This window comes from Oncorhynchus masou, chromosome 24, assembly GCF_036934945.1.
Source record: "Oncorhynchus masou masou isolate Uvic2021 chromosome 24, UVic_Omas_1.1, whole genome shotgun sequence".
Lineage (NCBI taxonomy): Eukaryota > Metazoa > Chordata > Actinopteri > Salmoniformes > Salmonidae > Oncorhynchus > Oncorhynchus masou.
Genome location: NC_088235.1, coordinates 41,141,772 through 41,167,912, shown reverse-complemented (window position 1 = coordinate 41,167,912; position 26,141 = coordinate 41,141,772). Strand labels below are relative to the sequence as shown.

At 44.2% G+C, this 26,141-nt stretch overlaps 1 protein-coding gene across 1 annotated transcript in view; it reads right to left on the bottom strand.

The window, feature by feature from the left end:
- The window catches only part of LOC135512183 (leucine zipper putative tumor suppressor 2 homolog), a 93,857-nt gene that overhangs the window by 37,874 nt on the left and 29,842 nt on the right, over positions 1-26,141 (bottom strand). Inside the window, exons 2-3 of the mRNA XM_064933915.1 lie at positions 11,672-11,769; positions 5,122-5,241 (exon numbers count right to left, since the gene is read on the bottom strand). The gene's annotated coding sequence lies outside the window, so the exon portion shown is untranslated. The remainder of the gene's footprint in view (positions 1-5,121; positions 5,242-11,671; positions 11,770-26,141) is intronic.

Genomic DNA, 26,141 nt, shown 5'->3' with positions numbered 1-26,141 from the left:
CAGACACATGCATACACACACACGGTAACATACGCACTATACACACACGTACACATGGATTTAGTACTGTAGATATGTGGTAGTGGTGGAGTAGGGGCCTGAGGGCACACAGTGTGTTGTGAAATCTGTGAATATATTGTAATGTTTTGCTGGACCCCAGGAAGAGTAGCTGCTGCCTTGGCACACTGTGCCTTGGCAGCAGCTAGTGGGGATCCATAGAAAATACAAAATCAAATACACACACGCACAGATCCCCCAACTTCCCTCCTCTTTTTAATCCTGTCTGCATGCTCTCTCCTGCATCTTTCTTTTTTCTCTCTCTCCCTTTCCATGCCTCTCTCGTTCTCAGTTTACCTCTGACTGTCTCTAACTTTTATTTTGGGGGTGATCTACAGCATCCCTTTAACCAGCTTTAACCCCCTCAGACCCTGGTGACAAATCCTGTCCCAATCAAAGCCTGTGGTAACCATAGATGGTAAGTGGATTATACCACAGTAAGCCTCTCTATCCACTCATCCTGATATGGTGGTTAAACACCCTGCAGAACTGGGGACTAGATACAGTATATCCATCTGTAATTTAAATGATATACCATCAGCCTACTGAAATTAGGAACTACAGTTGCGGCAGGAGAGAGATTGAGAGAAAGAAGTAGAGATGGGGGGTGGGGGGGGGGGGGTAGAGGAAGGAAGGAGATGGAAAGAGAGCGGGAAAAGAGATGTGAACCTAATTAACCCAGAGGAAAGGGAGTAGAGTTACATAACACGCATGCAAGCACACATACCATACACACATACACTCTCACACACACAGCTGTGAATAAACGTCCATCTGCACAGAATTAGAGCACACAGACTGCATGAGTGGACATTTTAGTATAATGGGTGTGTATTTGTGTGTGTGTGTGTGTGTGTGTGTGTGTGTCCGCACCGGCCTCTATGAACTAAACAAATCTAGTTTTATTGCTGTGTGAGCTGCCATGGAAAAGCAATTAGAGAAATGAGTGAACACTGGAGAGAGAGAGAGAGAGAGAGAGAGAGAGAGAGAGAGAGAGAGAGAGAGATGGGAGATGGACAGAGAGAGAGACAATGGAAGAGAGAGATGAGAGATGGACAGAGAGAGAGAGAGAGAGAGAGAGAGAGAGAGAGAGAGAGAGAGACAGTGGGAGAGAGGGATGGGAGATGGACATAGAGAGAGAGAGAGAGAGAGGGACAGAGAGAGAGAGATGGAATGAGAGAGAATGGGAGAGAGGGATGGGAGATGGACAGAGAGAGAGAGAGAGAGAGAGAGAGAGAGAGAGAGACAATGGGAGAGAGGGATGAGAGATGGACAGAGAGAGAGAGAGAGAGAGAGAGAGAGACAGTGGGAGAGAGGGATGGGAGATGGACATAGAGAGAGAGAGAGAGAGAGGGGGACAGAGAGAGAGAGAGATGGAATGAGAGAGAATGGGAGAGAGGGATGGGAGATGGACAGAGAGAGAGAGAGAGAGAGACAGAGAGAGAGAGAGAGAGAGAGAGAGAGAGAGAGACAGAGAGAGAGATGGACAGAGAGTGAGACACACTAGGGTCAGTATACTTCTAATGAGAGTATCCATCCCATTCTCTCTCTTTCTCCCTCCCTCTCTATCTTTCTCCCTCAATCTCCCTCCTCTTTCCAGCCAGTATTTATCAAATAAAGGAACTCCCCACTCTCCAAAGGTATTGGTAACAGGGAGTGAGGTGGGAGTGAGCTGAACTAACCTCAACTCTGTGACATGGCACATTCCTACTGCTAGCATCAGCAACCTCTCAGTGCTAAAAATAGAACTCAAGATGGAAAGTTGTGGTCAGTGTGTCTGGTTTGTGTGTGTGCGTGAGAGAGAGAGAGAGAATGAGAGAGAGAGAGAGAATGAGAGAGAGAGAGAATGAGAGAGAATGAGAGAGAGAGAGAGAGAAAGTCCCAGTGTTGGCCAGAACAATAGAAGGAAGCAGGTTGCAAATCACTCAGACACACAACTCCCTATTATAACTGGATTTATGAGACAGAGCGAAGACCTAACAAGCGTCCACCATTAAACACACACACACACACACGCACACAGCCATGAACGCAAACACACAGAGCCTACAGGCACGCACACACGAATAGACACAAATCTGTCCACTTTAGGTCAATGGTGTGTTTACTCTGCCCATTAGCTTCATTAAGTCCCAGCAGTACAGCCCACTCTCCCTCTCCATTGCTCATTCTCTTTCTACCTCTCTCGCTCTCTACCTCTCTTTTCACAAAGAGAAAGAGAGACGGCGCAGGAAGACACATGGAAAAGAGAAAGAAGAGAGACAGAGAGAGCGTATGTAGAGAATGGAGAGAGGGACAACGAGAGGCAGAGGACAGAGGGAGTGTATGAAAAGAGACAGGAGGGAAGAGAGAGAGGGACAACAAGAGGCAGAGGACAGAGAGAGTGTATGAAGAGAGAGGAGGGAAGGGAGAGAGGGACAACGAGAGGTAGAAGACAGAGAGAGTGTATGAAGAGAGACAGGAGGGAACGGAGAGCGGGACAACGAGTGGCAGAGGACAGAAAGAGACACAGAAGCCTGTGAGTGAAGGGGACAGCTGGGCTGGGAAGAGGGAACATTTGAGGCGAGTGACAGGGGACAGCAGGAGAGGCGAAACCTGGTAATGGAGACAGAGGAAAGAGGAAAGGACAGCAGCTGTGAAGACCACACACCACTATCACCACACAAACTGGAGCCATAGGGTTGAAGCTGCAACAAGATGGGGAGCAGAACTTTATCTCTCTGCTCACCCCCCCCCCCCCCTCTAGGAGCCCAACACCCACTAGTCACTATAAGTGGATTGTACTAGAGAGGGCAAACGTGGCATAATAATCCCAACTGATCTAGCTAATGAGTACACAAGCTATTCAATCCTTATAACCAGGAGCACCTTAAAAAGCTCTCTCACTTACTTATATATACTATACTCGGCCTTGTCTCAGGATGGTAAGTTGGTGGTTGAAGATATCCCTCTAGTGGTGTGGGGGCTGTGCTTTGGCAAAGTGGGTGGGGTTATATCCTTCCTGTTTGGCCCTGTCCGGGGGTGTCCTCGGATGGGGCCACAGTGTCTCCTGACCCCTCCTGTCTCAGCCTCCAGTATTTATGCTGCAGTAGTTTATGTGTCGGGGGCTAGGGTCAGTTTGTTATATATGGAGTACTTCTCCTGTCCTATTCGGTGTCCTGTGTGAATTTAAGTGTGCTCTGTCTAATTCTCTCTTTCTTTCTCTCTCTCGGAGGACCTGAGCCCTGGGACCATGCCTCAGGACTACCTGACATGATGACTCCTTGCTGTCCCCAGTCCACCTGGCCATGCTGCTGCTCCAGTTTCAACTGTTCTGCCTTATTATTATTGGACCATGCTGGTCATTTATGAACATTTGAACATCTTGGCCATGTTCTGTTATAATCTCCACCCAGCACAGCCAGAAGAGGACTGGCCACCCCACATAGCCTGGTTCCTCTCTAGGTTTCTTCCTAGGTTTTGGCCTTTCTAGGGAGTTTTTCCTAGCCACTGTGCTTCTACACCTGCATTGCTTGGCTTGCTGTTTGGGGTTTTAGGCTGGGTTTCTGTACAGCACTTTGAGATATCAGCTGATGTACGAAGGGCTATATAAATACATTTGATTTGACTTACTCTCCGGCAGTGTCACCCCCACCCTCTCCCCCACAGTGACACAGAACTAGCCATGACCCGTGACCCTTCGTCCCTATGCTATCACACACTTTAAGTGTGTGTGCGTGTCTGTGTATCCTCCTCCGCTGTCACTGCTATTCATCAGTTAAATTTATCTCAAACAGCACCTTCAAAGCCTTTGGCGAGACATCAATTTACATCTCTCTCTCTGTGTGAGTGAGAGAGAGAGAGAGAGAGAGAGAGAGAGAGAGAGAGAGAGAGAGAATGAATGAAATAACAAAATAAAAAAACCTTCCAACAAAAGGCCTGTGGTGATGACATCCTAAATGAAATGATAAAATATCCAGACAACAAATTCCAATTGGCGATACTAAAACATCATCCTTAGCTCTGGTATCTTCCCCAATATTTGGAACCAGAGAATGACCACCCCATTCCACAAAAGTGGAGACAAATTTGACCCCAATAACTATAGTGGGATATGCATCAACAGCAACCTTAGGAAAATCCTCTGCATTATCATTAACAGCAGACTCGTACATTTCCTCATTGAAAACAATCTACTGAGCAAATGTCAAATTGGCTTTCTACCAAATCATCGTATGACAGACCACGTATTCACCCTGCACACCCTAATTGACAAACAAACCAAACAAAACAAAGACAAAGTCTTCCCATGCTTTGTTGATTTCAGAAAAGCCTTTGAATCTATTTGGCATGAGGGTCTGCTGTACAAATTGATGGAAAGTGGTGTTGGGGAAAAAACATATGACATTATAAACTCTTTGTACACAAACAACAAGTGTGCAGTTAAAATAGGACAAACCCTGCCTAACTCAGACAACGCTAGGCCAATTGTGTCATCCCATGGACAGAGCCTGGGCTCGAACCCAGGGTCTCTGGTGGCACAGCTAGCACTGCGATGCAGTGCCCTAGACCACTGCACCACACAGGACGCCCATATTTACACTACTTTAACTTTTTATACATCATCACGACACTTTACATAGCCATAATATGACATGTAAACATATGTTTCCCATGCCAATAAAACCTGTTGAATTGAATTGAATGAGAGAGAAAGAGAGAGAAAGAGAGGGAGAACAACTTTCTACGTGACTTGGACAAATGGCTGAGTTTCAGGACACTGATATGTGGTGGCAGATAACCTGGCGGTTAGAGCATTGGGCCAGTAACTGGAATGTCATGAGTTTGAATCCCTGAGGCAATAGGGTGAACAATCTGTTGTTGTGCCCTTGAGCAAGGCACTTCCCCTAATTGCTCCAGGGTTGCTGTTGATAATGGAGTTGGGATATGCAAAAAACACATTTCCAATTAATACACACATGTGTAAAATAGGACAAATATAAGCACCCACCAAATTGTTATGTATTGATTTTCTTCTAATTCGTACGTTAACATGGCAGACAAACACCAAACACTGACCTTTACCTGTTTGAGAGTCCCAGTGTTCTCCTGGTTCTCTGGGGAAGACAGGGAGAGAACAGGGACTTCTCATACCCAGAACCTACTTCTTGGGCTGCATCTCCACAACACCTCCTGACCTGGAGTCTGGAAAAATAGAGAGAGAGAGAGAGAGAGGAACAAGAAGGTAATGCATGTACAGAGACAGAGCAGCAAATACATGTTCGAAGCAATTTATATTACTTTCTATCATGTCAAACTGTAACACTATGGTATATCCTAAACCTAACAGTTTGGAGTACAATACACTGGTCATTCAGAGTTAAATGTACTTCCTTAAATGCTGTGTTCTGTGAAAGGAGAGAAGAGGAGACCACTGCCCCCCTTGAGACACTGCCACCTTAATATTCCTAAAACAATATACCCCCTATGCACGCACGCATGCGCGCACACACGCACACACACACACACGAGGGGAGATATCACAGTCTGTGTTTGTTTATCTCGACCATCTATAGCTTTGACTGCAGTCTCATCTGATGTGTGCGCTCTCTCACGAATTCCAAAATAGGGCACCTCAACATGAAATAACAGCATTCCCTGATCCACGTGCAAGAGGAAGAAAGGGAAAAGAGGAGAGAATGGAACGAGAAGGGAGGAGGGCCTCCCTGAGAGCTTGCTTTCATAACATTCCTGTCTCTTTTCCCCTCTTCTTCCCTTACGCTTTCAATATCCCATTTTCTATTTTACTCTCTCTCTTCACCTCTACCACTTTCTCTGTTTCCATTACCCTCTATCTCTCTCTCAACTTTTATCTCTGTATGTCAACCTTTATCTCTATCCCTATCTCCCTCCGTCCCCTCTCTCGCCTCTTTCTCCTCCTCTTATCAAGCACCATCCCACTCTAAATGATCAATATATTCTCTACAGTCTGATCACTGATTGATCACTGATACAATTCAGCTGATTGATTTTAGCCTTAGTTCTTCCTGCCCTATAGCACTGCACTGGGGTCAGTTCATTAAACCTGACAAAAATATATGTAACCTCTCTTCCTGCAGTTGCTTTAAAGTAACATTCAAGTGGTTCTGGAAGTTCTTCTCAGATGAGTATTTTGTTGCTTTGAAGCATTTATCAGCGTGTTTCTGATACAGCCTCCCACATGAAAAAAATGCTATAGTATACTATGGTATAAGTATTCACTGTAGTGTTTTAGCATATTTTTGTTGTTGTCGCAGAACCTCAGCAAAAGTACTACAGTGAATACTGATCTGTCTCTGATCTGTGGAAACGTCTTGGTCAAACCCTCTGGTCTGCCACAGTTGTTAGTACTCTATAGTAAACTGTAGTATTTTTCATGTGGGCTAACTGTAAAATATGCTTTAGCTACACTTATAGGGGTGTGTCTGTCAAGTAATTTTGGGGGGCTTATGGGGTTACTCCTGATTTTGCCACATCCAGTTGCGATATTACAACAACAAATATGTTACACCAAACAGCAAACACTGTTTTATTACCGTGGACATAACGCACGATGGATGTACTACGGTGTTTTCTTATTACGTTGCTGAATAATCGCCTCCCCAAAAACAAAACAAAAACAATAATAAATGCACCTAAAGAGACCAGTGTTTAACCTTCGCAGAGCTCAGCTGTAACTCACCCCTCAAGGTGTTTCTGAACCAGCCCAACATTCAGATATGCTGATATATGGTTAAGCTGCTACACATATGGGGGTGTGTCTGTCAAGTTCATATTTTCAGGCTAATGTGGGGGGCTACCCTGATCTTATTGGGATGAGCAAGACGAGTTGGGACTATTCATTACTCATCCATTATAATGATGAACAGATGAGACCAAGAATAACAAAGAAATTATGCTCCACTCCCTACCCCCTTTCAGTCTGTGTTTCCCAAAATATATATAATAAGGCCAACCCCCCCCTTGACCCCAAACTATCCTATTTATATGCTGCATATAAGAAAAAAAGAATAAAGCAGAAGATCCTCATAATGATCCTAATCATCCTAAACAGCCCTGAAGGAAGGGAGGAGTGAGGAGACACAAGGGCCTGTCCTCCTGTCTTGTCCTAGCAGGGAGCCTTCTGATAGCCAGATGGCCAAGCCCTGTCCTGGGGGGGGGGTCCATTTGTCATCCTGTTTTCATTGATCCCCAACTTTGGTAACCAGCTAGGTAATAAGGGGCACGCCTACCCACCCTGTTATTCTGTAGAGGTGAGAGAAGGAGAAGAGAGAGGAGGAAAGGAGAAGAGGTGGAGGAAGGAAGGAAGAGAGGGTGAGAGAGAGGAGAGGTAGGGAAGAGAAAGAGGAGGAGAAAAGAGAAGGAGAAAAGAGAAGGAGAAGAGAGAGGAGGAAAGGAGAAGAGGTGGAGGAAAGGAGAAGAGGTGGAGGAAGGAAGGAAGAGAGGGCGAGAGAGAGGAGAGGTAGGGAAGAGAAAGAGGAGGAGAAAAGAGGAGGAAGAGAGAGAGGAGGAAAGGAGAAGAGGTGGAGGAAGGAAGGAAGAGAGGGCGAGAGAGAGGAGAGGTAGGGAAGAGAAAGAGGAGGAGAAAAGAGGAGGAAGACAGAGAGGAGGAAAGGAGAAGAGGTGGAGGAAGGAAGGAAGAGAGGGCGAGAGAGAGGAGAGGTAGGGAAGAGAAAGAGGAGGAGAAAAGAGGAGGAAGAGAGAGAGGAGGAAAGGAGAAGAGGTGGAGGAAGGAAGGAAGAGAGGGCGAGAGAGAGGAGAGGTAGGGAAGAGAAAGAAGAGGAGAAAAGAGGAGGAAGAGAGAGGATCATTTAAATATTTTATTTAAGCTTTATTTAACTAGGCAAGTCAGTTAAGAAGAACAAATTCTTATTTACAATGACGGACTACCAGAAGGCAAAAGGCCTCCTGCGGGGAAGGGGGCTGGGATTAAAATAATAAAAAATATATAAATATAGGACAGAACACACATCATGAGAAAAGAGACAACACCACACTACATAAAGAGAGACCTAAGACAACAACATAGCAAGGCAGCAACACATGACAACACAGCATGGTAGCAACACAACATGACAACAACATGGTAGCAACACAACATGGTAGCAGCACAAAACATGGTACAAACATTATTGGGCACAGACAACAGCACAAAGGGCAAGAAGGTAGAGACAACAATACAACAAAGCAGCCACAACTGTCAGTAAGAGTGTCCATGATTGAGGCTTTGAATGAAGAGATTGAGATAAAACTGTCCAGTTTGAGTGATTGTTGCAGCTCGTTCCAGTCGCTAGATGCAGCGAACTGAAAAGATGAGCGACCCAGGGATGTGTGTGCTTTGGGGACCTAGAGAAGAGGTAGGGAAGGAACAGAAGAGGGAGGACAGACACACACAGCTCTGGCCCTGATTCTAGCCTTTGGAAGGCTTTACAGTTGTAACGTTCATAAAACGAGGTCGGACAACATGGCCTCTGCTCTGACACTGCTCTGCCCCTGCACGTGTGTGCACACGCAAGCACAAACACACACACACTCCCTCCCCTGTAGGATTTCTAATCAGTAGATGACATGTCACCCAGTGGTCTCTTCTGACGTAAACCCTGAGCTGTGTTAAGATTAGAATCTGGGTTTTATTACTGGTAGATTATGGCTATGCCAGCATATGTCCTCTCCACAGGAGCACTCCCACTATTTGACACTATCACCATGACTTGGGGTTTGACAAATGGTGATGCAGGGTTGGGGTCATTTCCATTTAAATTCAATTGAATCAAAATGTAAACTGAAATTTTCCTTCTTTTTTCTTCATTGAACCCATCACTGCTGTAATGTGTTGGTCATCATGACCAAGCTTGAAAGCGACAGTGTAAGTACAATTCCTCAACTGAGTTTTTACATCAGTGCAGAAGTGAGGAAATCAGGAGAGAAAGTGACTGGCAGACTGGGTGTTTTATGTGGAGGAAGAGGGCTGCAGTATATATCTCAGATAGGGGGGAGTGAGGCCTAAGAGGGTTTTATAAATAGGCAACAGTGGGTCTTGCGACGGGTATACAGAAATGGCCAGTTTACAGAGTATAGAGTGCAGTGATGTGTCCTATAAGGAGCATTGGTGGCAAATCTGATGGCCTAGTGGTAAAGAACATCTAGCCGCTCGAGAGCAATCTTACCTGCCTTACCATCATCCTTACCTTCCGATCAATAAATTACGTCTCCGTAATCTAGCATGGGTAGGATGGTCATCTGAATCAGGGTTAGCTTCCTACTGCCTGAGCTATGTTGTTGATATAAATTGAGAAGAGTGTGGGGCCTAGGATTGAGCCTTGGGGTAGTTCTTTGGTGACAGGCAGTGGCTGACACAGCAGATTTTCTGACGTTATACACTGCACTCTTTGAGAGAGGTAGTTAGCAAACCAGGCCAAAGACCCCTCAGAGACATCAATAATCCTTAGCCAGCCCACAAGAATGGAATGGTGTACCGTATCAAAAGCTTTGGCCAAGTCAATAAAAATAGCAGCACAACATTGCTTAGAATCAACATGGCACAACCAAATGAACTGGATTGCAGCTGAGATTACATTAAAAGTACATAATGCAAGTTTGATCAATGCTGTTCGAGATTCTGCACAGATTATTATAGCAAATGTAGGGAACTCCACAGACCTGCAACATTTGAATGATATCTTGAACAACACCTTCCTAATATTGAGTAGCACTCCCACTTTTGGATTCAATTGGTCAAGGCATCAGCTCTACAAGGTGTCGAAAGCATTCCACAGGGATGCTGGCCCAAGTTGACTCCAATGCTTCACAAAGTTGTGTCAAGATGGCTGGATGTCCTTTAGGTGGTGGACCATTCTTGATACACAGGAAACTATTGGGCAGAACCTGGCACCTACTACGATACCACAATCAAAGGCACTTAAAACTTCTTGTCTTGCCAAGCCATGAGCTCGAAGGAATTGTCCTTAGAGCTCCGATACAGGATTGTGTCGAGGCACAGATCTGGGGAAGGGTAAAACATTTCAGCATTGAAGGTCCCCAAGAACACAGCAGCCTCCATCATTCTTAAATGGAAGTAGCTTGGAACCACCAAGACTCTTCCTAGAGCTGGCCGCCAGGTCAAACTGAGCAATCGGGGGGGAAGGGCCTTGTACAGGGAGGTGACCAAGAACTCGATGGTCACTCTGACAGAGCTCCAAAGCTCCTCTGTGGATATGGAAAACCTTCCAGAAGGACAACCATCTCTGCAGCACTCCACCAAGCAGGCCTTTATGGTAGTGTGGCCAGATGGAAGCCACTCCTCAGTAAAAAGCACATGACAGCCCACTTGGCACCTAAAGGACTTTCAGACCATGAGAAACAAGATTCTCTGGTCTGATGAAACCAAGATTGAATGCCAAGCTTCGCGTCTGGAGGAAACCTGGCACCATCCCTACTGTGAAGCATGGTGGTGGCAGAATCCTGCTGTGGTGATGTTTTTCAGCGGCAGGGTCTGGGAGACTAGTCAGGATCAAGGGAAATATGAACGGAGCAAAGTACAGAGAGATCATTGATTATGAAACCCTATTCCAGAGTGCTCAGGACCTCAGACTGGGGTGAAGGTTCACCTTCCAACAGGACAACGACCCTAAGCACACAACCAAGAAAATGCAGGAGTGGCTTCGGGACAAGTCTCTGAATGTCCTTGAGTGGCCCAGCCAGAGCCCGGACTTGAACCCAATCTAACATCTCTGGAAAGAACTGAAAATAAATGTGTTGCGACGATCCCCATCCAACATGATAGAGCTTGAGAAAAACTGCAGAACAATTTGTGAGAAACTCCGCAAATACAGGTGTGCCAAGCTTGTAGCTGTGATGTGGTAAGTTGGACCCAGGTGCAAAGAAGAGACCAGACAAGGAATTAATGATTAAGGATAAACGTAATACTTAAAACAGTAGCTACAGGATCACAGTACACTTGAAAAAACAACAAAAACTAAGACTCGAAAACAGGAAACGAACGCACACGGTAAACAATTCAAGCTCCTGCAATGGACAACAGAAAACACACCTCTTTAACAAGGACATAATCATGAAATAATAAGACACCTGAGTCCAATAAAAGTCTCTAGGGCAGTCTCATCCGCCCTCTGGTGCCAGGAGGACCCATGACAGTAGCGTCAAACCCAAGAATACTTGTGGCTGTAATCGCTGCCAAAAGTACCTCTACAAAGTACTGAGTAAAGGGTCTAAATACTTATGTAAATGTATAATTTCAGGTTTTTTTTTAAATTGTAAATTTGCAAAACTTTCGACAAACTTTGTAATTATGGGGTATTGTGTGGAGATTTATTAGGGGGGAAAACAATTTAATCAATTATAGATTAAGGCTGTAACATAACAAAATGTGGAAAAATTAAAGGGGTCTGAATACACTGTATTTATAGTAGGCTAATCTCAATATGTGGCCATAGATTGTTAAAATGTGATTGTGTTTTTTTGTTTGTTTATCTGCAATGTTTGTAACTTATTTTTTACTATTGTTGTACATAATGTTTCCACTACAGTCTCTTATGACCAAAAATACCTTCTAGACATCAGGACTGCGATTACTCACCATGGACTAGCAGAATCCTTTTTCTTCTTTCACGACTCTGACGAGCCCGAGGCAGAAGATATACGGCTCCCTCGGGAACAGGCCCCAACCCCAGTGATCTGCGTGAAGAGGAGGTGGAGAAAGAGAGGTTGGAGGGCAGGCTGCCTTCTGAGGAATAGGCCGGCGATCGAATAAACCCCAACTCCCCTCAACTCTGTTTGCAAACATGCAATCTTTGGACAATAAATTGGACAAGTTATTGGGAAGATTAAACTAGCAACGGGACATTAAAAACTGTAACATCTTATGCTTCATGGAGTCGTGGTTGAATGACGACAATATCAAAATACAGCTGGCTGCTTATCTTTTATGGCTGCAGGGGCAGTATTGAGTAGCTTGGATGAAAAGGTGCCCATTGTAAACGGCCAGCTCCTCAGTCATAGTTGCTAATATTTGCATATTATTATTAGTATTTGATAGAAAACACTCTGAAGTATCTAAAACTGTTTGAATTATGTCTGTGAGTATAACAGAACTCATATAGCAGGCAAAAACCTGAGAAATTCCACTTCCTGTTTTTTTCTGAGGTGGCAGATTTTCAACCAAGCTCTCATTGAAATTACAGCGAGATATGGATGAGTTTTCACTTCCTATGCCTTCCACTAGATGTCAACAGTCAATAGAACTTTGTCTGATGACTAATGTGAAGGGGGGTCGAATGACAGAGGATATAGTCACCACTGCCACGAGTTGACCATGCATTCACCAAGCGCGTTCACAGGGGAAGGACTTACATTCCACCGGTCATCTGAAGTCATTCTAATTCTCTGGTTGGAACGTTATTCAAGATATATGAAAACAACATTCTAAATATTGACTCAGTACATCATTTGACATGTTTCTACTGACTGTTACGGAACTTTTGGACATTTCGTCACGTTATAGTGGACGCGCTTTGTGACTTTGGAATTGTTTACCAAACACACTAACCAAAGTAGCTAATTGGACATAAATAACGGACATTTTCGAACAAATCAAGCATTTATTGTGGACCTGGGATTCCTAGGACTGCATTCTGATGAAGTTCATCAAAGGTAAGGAAACATTTATCATGTATTTTCTGATTTCTGTTGACTCCTGTTGGCTTCTGTTCTGAGCGCTGTCTCAGATTTTTGCATTCGTTGCTTTTTCCGTAAAGTTTTTTTTAAATCTGACACAGCGGTTGCATTAAGGAGAGGTATATCTATAATTCCATGTGTATAACGTGTATTATGATCTCCATTTATGATGAGTATTTCTGTTGAAACGATGTGGCTATGCAAAATCACTTGATGTTTTTGGAACTAGTGAATCTTATAAGCCAATGTAAACTCAGATTTTTTTATACAGTATAAATATGAACTTTATCAAACAAAACATGCATGTATTGTGTAACATGAAGTCCTATGAGTGTCATCTGATGAAGATAATTCAAGGTTAGTGATTAATTTTATCTTTATTTCTGCTTTTTGTGAATGCTATATTTCGCTGGAAAATGACTGTGCTTATTGTGGTTCGGTGGAGACCTAACATAATCGTTTGTCGTACTTTCGCTGAAAAGCCTATTTGAAATCGGACACTTCGGTGGGATTAACAACAAGATTACCTTTAAAATGATATAAGACACATGTATGTTTTAGGAATTGTAATTATGATATTTCTGTGGTTTGAAATTGGCGCCCTCTAATTTTCACTGGTATTTGTCATATCGATCCCGGTATTGGGATTGCAGCCATAACAAGTTATACGATGTACCGGCAGGATAGAACAGCGGTGTCTGGTAAGACAAGGTGTGGCGGTTTATGTATTTTTGTAAACTACAGCTTGTGCACGCTATCTAAGGAAGTCTCGAGCCTTTTGGTCACCTGAGGTAGAGTTTCTCATGATAAGCTGCAGACCACATTAACTCCCGAGAGTTCTCATCTATATTCTTTGTAGCTGTTTACATACCTTCAAAGTGTGGATTGCACCAAGATAGCATTTAATGAGCAGAATTCCGCCATAAGCAAACAAGAAAATGCTCACCTACAGGTGGCATTCCAAGTAGCTGGGGACTTTAATGCAGGGAACCTTAAATCAGTTTTACCTCATTTCTATCAACATGTTAAATGTACAACCAGAGGGAAAATAACTCTGGAACACCTATACTCCACACACAGAGATGCATACAAAGCTCTCCATCGCTCTCCAGTTGGCAATCTGACCATAATTATATCCTCTGTTTCCTGCTTACAAGCTAAAATTAATGCAGGAAGCAGCAGTGACTAGATCAATAAAAAAATCATCCACACTGAGCTAAAGGCTAGAGCTGCCGCTTTCAAGGAGCGGGACTCTAACTCGGAAGCTTATAAGAAATCCCGCTATGTCCTGCGACGAACCATCAAACAGGCAAAGCATCAAGACAGGACTAAGATGGAGTATTACTACACCGGCTCTGACGCTCGCCGGATGTGGAAGGGCCTGCAAAGCAATACAGACTACAAAGGGAAGCACAGCCAAGAGCTGCCCAGTGACACAAGCCTACCGGATGAGCTAAACTACTTCTATGCTCGCTTCGAGGCAAAAAACACTGGAACATGCATAAGAGCACCAACTGTACCGGAAGACTGTGTGATCACGCTCTCCGCAGCCAATGAGTAAGACCTTTAGACAGGTCAACATTCACGAGGCCGCAGGGCCAGATGGATTACCAGGACAAAGTGCTTTGAAAGGCTGGTCATGGCTCATATCAACACGATCATCCCAAAAACCCTAGACCCATACCGCCCAAACAGATCCACATATGATGCAATCTCTATTGCACTCCACTCTGCCCTTTCCCACCTGGACAAACGGAACACCTATGTGAGAATGCTATTCATTGACTACAGCTCAGCGTTCAACACCAGTGTCCTCAAAGCTCATCAATAAGCTAAGGACCCTGGGACTAAACACCTCCCTCTGCAACTGGATCCTGGACTTCCTGACTGGCCGCCCCCCAGGTGGTAAGGGTAGGTAACAACACATCCACCACGCTGATCCTCAACACAGGGGCCCCTCAGGGGTGCGTGGTTAGCCCCCTCCTGTACTCCCTGTTCACTCATGAACGCACGGCCAGGCACGACTCCAACACCATCATTAAGTTTACCAATGACACAATAGTGGTAGGTCTGATCACCGACAACAATGAGACAGCCTATAGGGAGGAGGTCAAAGACTTGGCCGTGTGGTGCCAGGACAACAACCTTTCCCTCAACGTGTTCAAGACAAAGGAGATGATTGTGGACTACAGTAAAAAGAGGACCGAGCACGCCCCCATTCTCATCAACGGCTGCAGTGGAGCAGGTTGAGAGCTTCAAGTTCCTTGGTGTCCTCATCACCAAAAAACTAACATGGTCCAAGCACACAATGACAGTTGTGAAGCGGGCACGACAAAACCTATTTACCCTCAGGAGACTGAAAAGATTTGGCATGGGTCCACAGATCCTCAAAAGGTTCTACAGCTGCACCATCGAGAGCATCCTGACTGGTTGCATCACTCCCTGGTATAGTTCTGATGTCTTCACTATTATTCTACAATGTAGAAAATAGTTAAAATAAAGAAAAACCCTTGAATGAGTAGGTGTGTCCAAACTTTTGACTGGTACTATAGTCATTGTTTGTGTGTGTCTGTCTGTAAGTTGTTATTCGTATGTATACTGTCACGACTTCCACCGAAGTCGGTCCCTCTCGTAGTTCGGGCGGCGTTCGGCGGTCGACGTCACCGGCTTTCTTGCCATTGCCGATCCACCTTTCATTTTCCATTGGTTTTGTCTTGTCTTCCCTCACACCTGGTTTCAATTCCATCAATTACATGTTGTGTATTTAACCCTCTGATTCCCCCATGTCCTTGTCCGGAATTGTTTCTTGTAGTGCTTGTGTACGTTACCGGGTTTTGTTTGACCCATTCATTTAATGTTCTGTTTACTGTGTTTTTTATGTTTATTAAACGACAACGTTGTAAATCAGTTTTCGCTCTCCTGCGCCTGACTTCTCTGCCGCCAGTATGCACAACGTTACATATTCGTTTGATTTTGGAGTGTAAAAAAAGTGCAAAAAATGACAAATAATATATTATAAAAAACAAAAAAGAAACCCAAGGCCTATTTGCATGATCTATTTTTAGTTGAACCCTGAGTTGAATTGAAACAATAGCTGTTGATGACATCACAAATGCTATATAGGCTTAAATAATATAATCGATAATATATGACTTGGTTACATTTGGTTACATTTAATTTTCTCTGTTAAACCTACCCTTTGGAGGTAAGTAAAGACATTTTTTGAAAATAAGAGTAGCAAGGCTATATACAGACACCGGTTAGTCAGGCTTATTGAGGTAGTACGTACATGTGGGTAGCAGTAGCGTAAAAAGAGGGGTTGGCAGGTGGTGGCGGGTGGTGGGACACAATGCAGATAGCCCGGTTAGCCAATGTGCGGGAGCACTGGTTGGTCGGGCCAATTGAGGTGGTATGTACATGAATGTATAGTTAAAGTGACTTTGCATATATAACAGAGAGTAGCAGCAGCGTAAAAGAGGGGTTGGGGGGTGGCACACAATGCAAATAGTCCGAGTACCTGGTTACCTGTTTAGGCGTCTTACGGCTTGGGGGTGAAAACTGTTGAGAAGACTAGACTTGGCACTCCGGTACCGCTTGACATGCGGTAGTAGAGAGAACAGTCTATGACTGGGGTCTTTGACAATTTTCAGGGCCTTCCTCTGACACCGCCTGGTGTAGAGTTCCTGGATGGCAGGCAGCTTAGCCCCGGTGATGTACTGGGCCGTACGCACTACCCTCTTTAATGCCTTGCGGTCGGAGGCCGAGCAATTGCCGTACCAGGCAGTGATGCAACCGGTCAGGATGCTCTCGATGTTGCAGCTGTAGAACCTTTTGAGGATCTTTTTAGTTTCCTGAGGGGGAATAGGCTTTGTTGTGCCTTCTTCACAACTGTCTTGGTCTGTTTGGACCTTTCTAGTTTGTTGTTGATGCGGACACCAATGAATTTGAAGCTCTCAACCTGCTCCACTACAGCCCCGTCGATGAGAATGGGCACGTGCTCGGTGCTCCTTTTCCTGTAGTCCACAATCATCTCCTTAGTGGTTACGTTGAGGGATAGGTTGTTATTCTGGCACCACACGGCCAGGTCTCTGACCTCCTCCCTTTGTTATATCTGCAGTACTTCTCCTGTCCTATTCGGTGTCCTGTGTGAATCTAAGTGTGCTCTCTCTAATTCTCTCTTTCTTTTTCTTTCTCTCTCTCGGAGGACCTGAGCCATAGGACCATGCTCCAGGACTACCTGACATGATGGCTCCTTGCTGTCCCCAGTCCACCTGGCCGTGTTGCTGCTCCAGTTTCAACTGTTGTCTTATTATTATTCGACCATGCTGGTCATTTATGAACATTTGAACATCTTGGCCATGTTCTGTTATAATCTCCACCCGGCACAGCTAGAAGAGGACTGGCCACCCCACACCGCTTGGTTCCTTTCTAGGTTTCTTCCTAGGTTTTGGCCTTTCTAGGGAGTTTTTCCTAGCCACCGTGCTTCTACACTTGCATTGCTTGCTGTTTGGGGTTTTAGGCTGGGTTTCTGTACAGCACTTTGAGATATCAGTTGATGTACGAAGGGCTATATAAATAAATTTGATTTGATTTGATATAGGCTGTCTCATCGTTGTCAGTGATCAGGCCTACCATTGTTGTGTCGTCTACAAATTTAATGATGGTGTTGGAGTCGTGCCTGACCATGCAGTCGTGGGTGAACAGGGAGTACAGGAGGGGACTGAGTACGCACCCCTGGGGAGCTGCAGTGTTGAGGATCAGTGTGGCAGATGTGTTGCTACCTACCCTCACCATCTGGGGGTGGCCCGTCAGGAAGTCCAGGATCCAGTTGCAGAGGGAGTTGTTTAGTCCCAGGTTCCTTAGCTTAGTGATGAGCTTTGAGGGTACCCTGGTGTTGAACGCTGAGCTGTAGTCAATGAATAGCATTCTCACATACAGTAGGTGTTCCTTTTGTCCAGGTGGGAAAGGTCAGTGTGGAGTGCAATAGAGATTGCATCATCTGTGGATCTGTTTGGGTGGGAAGCAAATTGGAGTGGGTGTAGTGCTTCTGGGATAATGGTGTTGATGTGAGCCATTACCAGCATTTCAAAGCACTTCATGGCTACGGACGTGAGTGCCACGGGTCTGTAGTCATTTAGGCAGTTTGCCTTTGTGTTCTTGGGCACAGGGACTATGGTGGTCTGCTTGAAGCAATCAGGGACATGTTGAAAATGTCAGTGAAGACACCTGCCAGTTGGTCAGCACATGCCCGGAACACACGTCCTGGTAATCCATCTGGCCCCGCAGCCTTGTGAATGTTGACCTGTTTAAAGGTCTTACTCACGTCGGCTACAGAGAGCGTGATCACACAGTCGTCCGGAACAGCTGATGCTCTCATGCATGCCTCAGTGTTGCTTGCCTCGAAGCGAGCATAGAATTGATTTAGCTCGTCTGGTAGGCTCGTGTCACTGGACAGCTCGCGACTGTGCTTCCCTTTGTAGTCTGTAATAGTTGGCAAGCCCTGCCACATCCGACGAGCATGGGAGCCGGTGTAGTATGATTCAATCTTAGCCCTGTATTGACGCTTTGCCTGTTTGGTGGTTTGTTGCTACCCTTTAGCTCAGTGCGAATGTTGCCTGTAATCCATGGCTTCTGGTTGGGGTATGTACGTACAGTCACTGTGGGGACGACGTCCTCGATGCACTTATTGATAAAGCCAGTGACTGATGTGGTGTATTCCTCAATGTCATCGGAAGAATCCCGGAACATGTTTCAGTCTGTGATAGCAAAACAGTCTGGTAGTTTAGCTTCTGCTTCATCTGACCATTTTTTATAGACCAAGTCACTGGTGCTTCCTGCTTTAATTTTTGCTTGTAAGCAGGAATCCAGAGGATAGAGTTGTGGGCGGATTTACCAAATGGAAGGCGAGGGAGAGCTCTGTACGCATCTCTGTGTGTGGAGTACAGGTGATCTAGAATTTTTTACCCTCTGGTTGCACATTTAACATGTTGATAGAGATTTGGTAGAACTGATTTAAGTTTCCCTGCATTAAAGTCTCCGGCCACTAGGTGCGCCACCTCTGGGTGAGTGGATTCCTGTTTGCATATTTCCTTATACAGCTGGCTGAGTGCGGTCTTAGTGCCGGCATCTGTCTGTGGTGGTAAATAAACAGCCATGAAAAGTATAGCTGAGAGCTCTCGAGGCAAGTAGTGTGGCCTGCAATTTATCATAATATACTCTACGTCAGATGAGCAAAATCTAGAGACTTCCTTAGATTCTGTGCACCAGCTGTTGTTTACAAATACGCACAGACCGTGTATCCAGCTAGCTGAATATCCATGTCCCCATTCAGCCATGATTCCGTGAAACATAGGATATTACAGTTTTTGATGTCCCGTTGGTAGGATATTCGTGATCTTACCTCGTCTAGTCTATTGTCCAATGATTGCATGTTGGCGAGTAATATTTATGGTAACGGCAGCTTTCCTAGTTGTCTTCTGCGGGTCCGGACGAGGCATCCGGCTCTTCGTCTTCTGCGTCGCTTCCTTTTGCGAATAATTGGGATGTCTGCCCTGTGGGGTGTTTGGAGAATATCGTGTGAGTCCTGCTTGCTGCTGTTGTTGTTGATAAAATCTTTGTCTAATCTGAGGTGAGTGATCGCTGTCCTAATATCTAGAAGCTCTTTTCTGCCATAAGATACGGTTGCAGAAACATTATATACAAAATAATTTACAAATATCGCGAAAACCCCCCACATAATAGCACAATTGGTTAGGAGACCGTAAAACGGCTGCCATCTCCTCCGGCGCCATTTTTCCAACCATCACTAGCCAAACTGTCCACTGGGCAACGAGACCCATCCCCCCATCCATCCTTCCATCTAACTCCCCTCTCACAGACAGACACTAAACACCTGTGCCTAAACGGGCATGCAGGTTAGTTACTGCAGAGAGAGACATAGGAGTGAGAGTCAGAAAGGCAGAGTGAGACAGAGAAAGAGAGAGGAGGGAGAGAAGCAGAGAAAGAGAGCAAAAGAAAAAAGGAGAGAGCTGGGAGAGAAGCACTGCACATGGCTTACATAACTGTCATATCAACCCTCACAATACATTTACATTTACATTTAAGTCATTTGGCAGACGCTCTTATCCAGAGCGACTTACAAATTGGTGAATTCACCTTATGACATCCAGTGGAACAGCCACTTTACAATAGTGCATCTAATACTTAAAACTAGTTTCCATCTTAACCCAGCCAGTCTCACTGTAGCCTACAAGCTCAATCAAACCCAAGAGTTACAGTAGCACAGATGGAACACAGACAGTAGCAAGCTAATGCAATTTCTATGTAGTGTTCCTTCTGCTTTGCAAGTCAATAGCTTTTCTAAAATATCTTTCTTTCTCTCTCTCTCCCCTCAACCTCTTCCTCTCTATGGCTATTGCTGCTATGCTGCAGTCATTTTCTAAGAAAGGGGGGTAAAGCAGCTTTGTTGCTATAATACGCCAGGCTATAATGCTTGCCCCACTTCCCCCTCTGCTTTCTGCTTTCATTGTGTAAGCACAATATACATAAAACATGATTTGCCCGCTTCAATTTCTGACTTTTATTCAAAGGGGGATTTGGTAGCAGACAACATTAGAGCTAAATAGTCTCCTTCTGATCTCTGCAAAAAATAGTAAGAGAAAACAGGGAGACAGCCTGATAGAGAAAGAGCAAGAGAATAGAGAATGGAGAGAGAATGGAACAAACAGTAGAGAATAGATATGGAGCTGTGACCTCCAGACATTGAACACAGGACAACTGTCTATATGACTAATGAACTCCATTTATCATCTAGTTAAGAGGAAGTGAAAGGAGACTGTGTTTGCCTGTACTACAGATGATAGCTACATCTATACCGTTACACTGACTGAATGGATCCCCTGGACTTTGGACACTAGGATCTATCCTTGTTACTCTACATTAGGAATAGTAGACGGTATCCGCCTATGACCCTGTTACTTTGAGAATCTAAGGCCTTTATTTCTTTCCTCACTACCTCCCTACCTCCTTCCTTGTGCAACTACTATGGATCTAATCTCTCGTGGACAGACACACGTAACATAAATGGTAGTAGCATCTGTCAACAGATTGTGGGATGTGACGACTAACTAGGAACTTTGTTCTGTTAAGCAGAATTTTGGTCACTGATCATTTGGACAAAACATGATTTCTCATCGTTCAAATTTCGGAAGGGGAGAGGACATTTGGCCCATAGATTTGCCCGGAACTGGCTGAGAGTTTCGATTTAGAGGGGTGGAGACTTGGCTAATCTGATTAGTATGTTTTCTCGAGGATCTGACGCAATTATGCAAGATTTTAGTTGTGGGAATTACAGACCTAACAGCATTAACAACAGGTCTACTACATAGTTTCCACCATTACCGTTTATCCAGAGGGCATCAGGCTTGCTGATCATCAGTGGTTCTGAAGTGACGGTTTAGTATTACAACCTACCAGCAGAGAGTAGACTCTCAGACTCAATGCCCAATGGAAGAACACACAGGGCTAGAGTCAATCCGGTCCACAAAAGAGCCTCGTTATAGTGTGATAGACATTTAAAGGTCATTTCTGATTGAGCCAACATATGCAGCATTTAGCAGTCTCAGAAAACGCGGGAACATTAATACTTAAATGTTGATCGCGCTTTCACTCTGTATCATCTGCCTGGATTGAATGTAGCTCCTAATTTGCTTCTCAGAATCTCGACTCGTTCTAAGCTGATAATATAATGACGTATTGTATGGTGTGTACTGTGATGAACAACACACTGTCACACCCTGAACATAGTTTTCTTTGTATGTTTATATGTTTTGTTTGGTCAGGGTGTGATCTGAGTGGGCATTCTATGTTGTGTGTCTGGTTTGTCTGTTTCTGTGTTTGGCCTGATATGGTTCTCAATCAGAGGCAGGTGTTAGTCATTGTCTCTGATTGGGAACCATATTTAGGTAGCCTGTTTGGTGTTGGGTTTGGTGGGTGATTGTCCTTTTGTTCCTGTTCTTATGTCTGTCGTGTGCTAGTTTGCACCAGTATTAGGCTGTTTCGGTTTTCTTGTTACGTTTGTTGTTTTGTATTTGATTCGTGTTTACTTTTGTTTCATTAAACATGGATCGTAATAGCCACGCCGCATTTTGGTCTGACTCTCTTCCACCTATAGAAAACCGCGACACACAGAACACCTAAGAACAGTCTTCATTGGAAAATAAATAAATTGCACAATTACATTTCAGCGACATTTGAAAACCCATTTCAGTTGTTTCCAGGCCATTGGCTTTCAAGACACCATCACAGCCTGGTAGCTATTGATTTACTAATTCAATTCACTTCATCCAGCTCTCTTTTTCCTATCTCTCCTTTATTTAACCAAGAGGTCCCATGAGAGAGTATCTCTTTCCACGATAACCTGGACATTGTGACTTCATCATCCCCATTGTGATCTATTGGTCTGCTGTTAACAACCGATCAATACTTATCTTTTTTTCACTGTTCTTTTCTCTCTTCTCTCCTCCTCTCTTTTCTTCCTTTCCTCTACACCAGATACTCCCAAACTGGGGTACGCACAATGCCGTCGGGGGTACGCCAAATAAATATCTTCACATTTACAAACAGTACATTTATATTTTCCAACAGGACTATACATTTGGGTGAGTTTTTTTTCTTGACTGGTAGTTTCACTGCCAAAAATAAAATGAAACCATCTAGTGTTCAGCGAAATAACACAATGTCAATACAGGTTGTAGTCAAATGATTAACATCCAATCATCCAATTAACTGGTACTCTCTCGCGGGAAACCTTCACTCATGCGCAGACATTTAGAAATGAAACATGAAAATATGAAAATTAAGCCACGGGAATTTTTTGAGAGAGAATAAAGACGACTTTCGAGTAGTAAGACATGTATAAAAGCAACAGAGACCATTAATAAGAAGGGGTTAGAAGCGTCTTATATGGTGAGCTACGGAGTGGTTAGGACAGGCAAGCCCCATACTATCGTGGAGGACTTAATTCGTCCTGCTGTCGTGGACATGGCTGAGACAATCCTGGGGGAAAAGGCCCAAAAAACAGTACAGACAATCCCTTCACTGTTTCTCGACGCATCAGTGACATGGTAGGAGATGTTTTGAAACAATTATTATTATTTTTACACCTGTACTCCATTTCCTTCATCATTTCCTCCCCTTTATATGTCACTCTCCCAGGTTCACTCATCAGTTGGTATTGTTCTTGTGTATCGGCGTTCTGCCTTATGTTAGTGTTGTGTTCTTGGTTTTGTTGTTTTATTAAAACGTTTCACCTGCACCTGCTTCCGACACACTGCCCCATCATCATGATTAAGAAGTTGGAGCTCTTCTCTGTCTGCATTAACACGGACAACACACAGGTCTTTCCATCATTGTAGGATTTTTTTGTGTGCAAATGAACTTAAGCTTACAGACAATGTCAAATGTGATATAGTGAAGCACCTGAGTGAGTTGGGTGCGTAATTACGCAGGTACTTTCCCGAAACGGACGACACAAACAACTGGATTCGTTATCCTTTTCATGCCCTGCCTCCAATCCACTTACCGATATCTGAACATGGGAGCCTCAACAAGGAGCTGCAACAAGCGGTTCTGTGAAAATGTAATTTAATCAGAAGCCACTGCCTGATTTCTGGATAGGGTTGAGTTTCTTGCCTTGGCAAATCACACTGAGACACTGATACCCTTTGCAACCACGTACCTATGTGAGAGTGGATTCCTGGCCCTCACTAGCATGAAAACTAACAACAGGCACAGACTGTGTGTGGAAAATTATTTAAGACTGAGTCTCTCTCCAATACAACCCAACATGGCAGAGTTATGTCCATCCTTTCAAGCATACCCTTCTCAGTAACCTGTGGTGAGTTATTCACCATTTTTGATGAACAAATAAGGTTTATATGTAAAATGGCTAAATAAAGAGTAAAATGATTGATTATTATATTATTATTTGTCCTATAAGAACCTTTTGTCACTTCCCACGAGCCGGGTTGTGATAAAAACTCATTCTTATGTTTAATAAATGTATCATATAGTGATGGCAAAAAACAACATTTGCAGCTGGATGTTGAATGTTTGAAGGGGTACGGGACGATAAAAGTTTGGGAACCACTGCTTTACACTCTTCTTCTCTCCCCTTCTCTTCTCTTGTCTAAGTATTTGGTTAATTGTTCTTCTCCTCTCATCTGCTCTCCCCTAATCTTCTCCACTTTCCCCCCCTCTACTCTTCCCCCTCCTTCTCTTCTCCCAGAATGACACTGCAGCCTTGTCCAGTACCCCGAGGGCCTTCTCAGAGCTTTTCCAAATTCCTGGTACAATCCACCTGTCAGGGAATTCAGTCTGGAGGAATCATTTTATTTCTGTTATGCATACCTCAGACACTGTACTTATTCTTCTTCTCTCTCTTTTTCTCTGTCTGAGGGTATACCGTGTTGTGTGGAAGAATGTTTGAGACACTACGAGACCAGTTTAATCTCTTTCTCTCTCACACACACTAATTCTGACACTTTCTACTCCCTCTATTTCTGCTCAAAGAGAGGGAGCAGAGACTGAGTTGCCATGGGGGCAAACCTGTCTGCATTTTCTCCATATATCTATGGTAGAAAACAGCTTGACTGAACAGTCATCACTGTATAGCACAGATCTAGTGAGCAGGCATCACTGGAGAAACCAGATCCAGCTGAACAGAACTGTACATCTGTCATCCACTTTGACTTTACTTTTAACTTCATAGTGAGGAAAAGAGATTATACGGCTTGTCAAGATAAGCAACTGCAGTACTAAGACTGTCACACCCTGGCCATAGAGAGGCTTTTATTCTCTATTTTGGTTAGGCCAGGGTGTGACGAGGGTGGGCATTCTATGTTCCTTTTTCTATGTTTTTGTATTTCTTTGTTTTTGTTTCATGGCCCTCAATCAGGGACAGCTGTCTATCGTTGTCTCTGATTGAGAATCATACTTAGGTACCTCCTGCCCATATGGGTGGGTAGTTTGTGGGTAGTGGCTTTCTGTTTTGTGTTTTGCACCTGACGGAACTGTTTCGGTTGTTCTTTTTGTTACTTTGTAGTTAGTGTTCAGTTCTATTTAATAAATGACAAACACGTACCACGCTGCGCTTTGGTCCTCACCTTCTTCCACCAACGGCCGTTACAAAGACCTTGAATAATTGTTGTGCAAAGGGTCCCTGGTTCAAGCCCAGTCCAGGGAGGAATAAACTCTGCTACATAATGCTTATTATTGAAATGAATAAATGAATAAATAATCTCTCAGCATTGTTGCAGTCAGTCTTGGAGGGAAAGTTATTCTACAGTAGTGTTCCAGGTCAGGTTTCTATTAGAACCATGGAAGACATCTGTGATACAGTAGGATGATGTCCTTGTATGAGGTCAGAACCCATATTCATAACGCCTCAGCATAGGATTGCTGATTTGGGATCTGTCCATAAAATATGAATCATTATGATCTAAAATACAAAATGAATCCAAGATCAGCACTTCTATGATGAGCCGTTTTATGAATACAGGCCCTGACCTCAGATCAGAATTAATCTAAGACGAGACTGAGTCGAGACTAGAGGACACGAGGAAGAGACAACAAAAGAGAAAAACAAAACCTGAGTGTTTATACCAAACCATATCATTATCTAAACAACCAGAGAAGTGAGCAGAGGAGAGGGAGAGAGAAAGAAGTGAGAGAAAAATGTCCTTGGAGAGAGAGAAGAAAACAAGGGACCATGTCCAAGTTGTGTTCCGTCTCTCTGCTGGTTTAAAAGCCCTCTCCATCAAACCTGTGTTTGTGTGTGGGTGTGTCTGTGTCTGTGTGTGCTTCCATGTGTGTGTGTGAGCGTGCGTGTGTCTGCTGTGGCTACAGTCCAGTTTGTTACTTCATCACAATGAGTCAGGAGCTGTAAAACCTCAGGTCTTGTTCTATGACTCGCCTCAGCACATAGCTGGCCAGGACACTGCCTGACAGACAGGCCAGTACTTAATGTGAGTCCTACTGGTGTAGGAAGAAGCTAGGGACAGAGAAAGGGATAGAGGGTTGTCACTAGTTACCACAGCCACCAAGTGATAATTATGGCTAAATCCCTCATATTTCTACAATTTATCTTCTTAATATCAGATTTTAAACCTACCCCTTACCTTAATCTTAATCAGACTGCTAACCTTATGCCTAACCCTAACCTTAAATTAAGACCAAAAAGCAAATTAGTGACTAGTGGAAACCGAGATCGAGGGATAGAGAGAGATGGAGAGAGAAAGGGATAGCGAGGAACAAGAAGACACAAGGGGAAAGAGAGTAAGTCAGACAAAGAGAGACATGAATGCCAGACACCA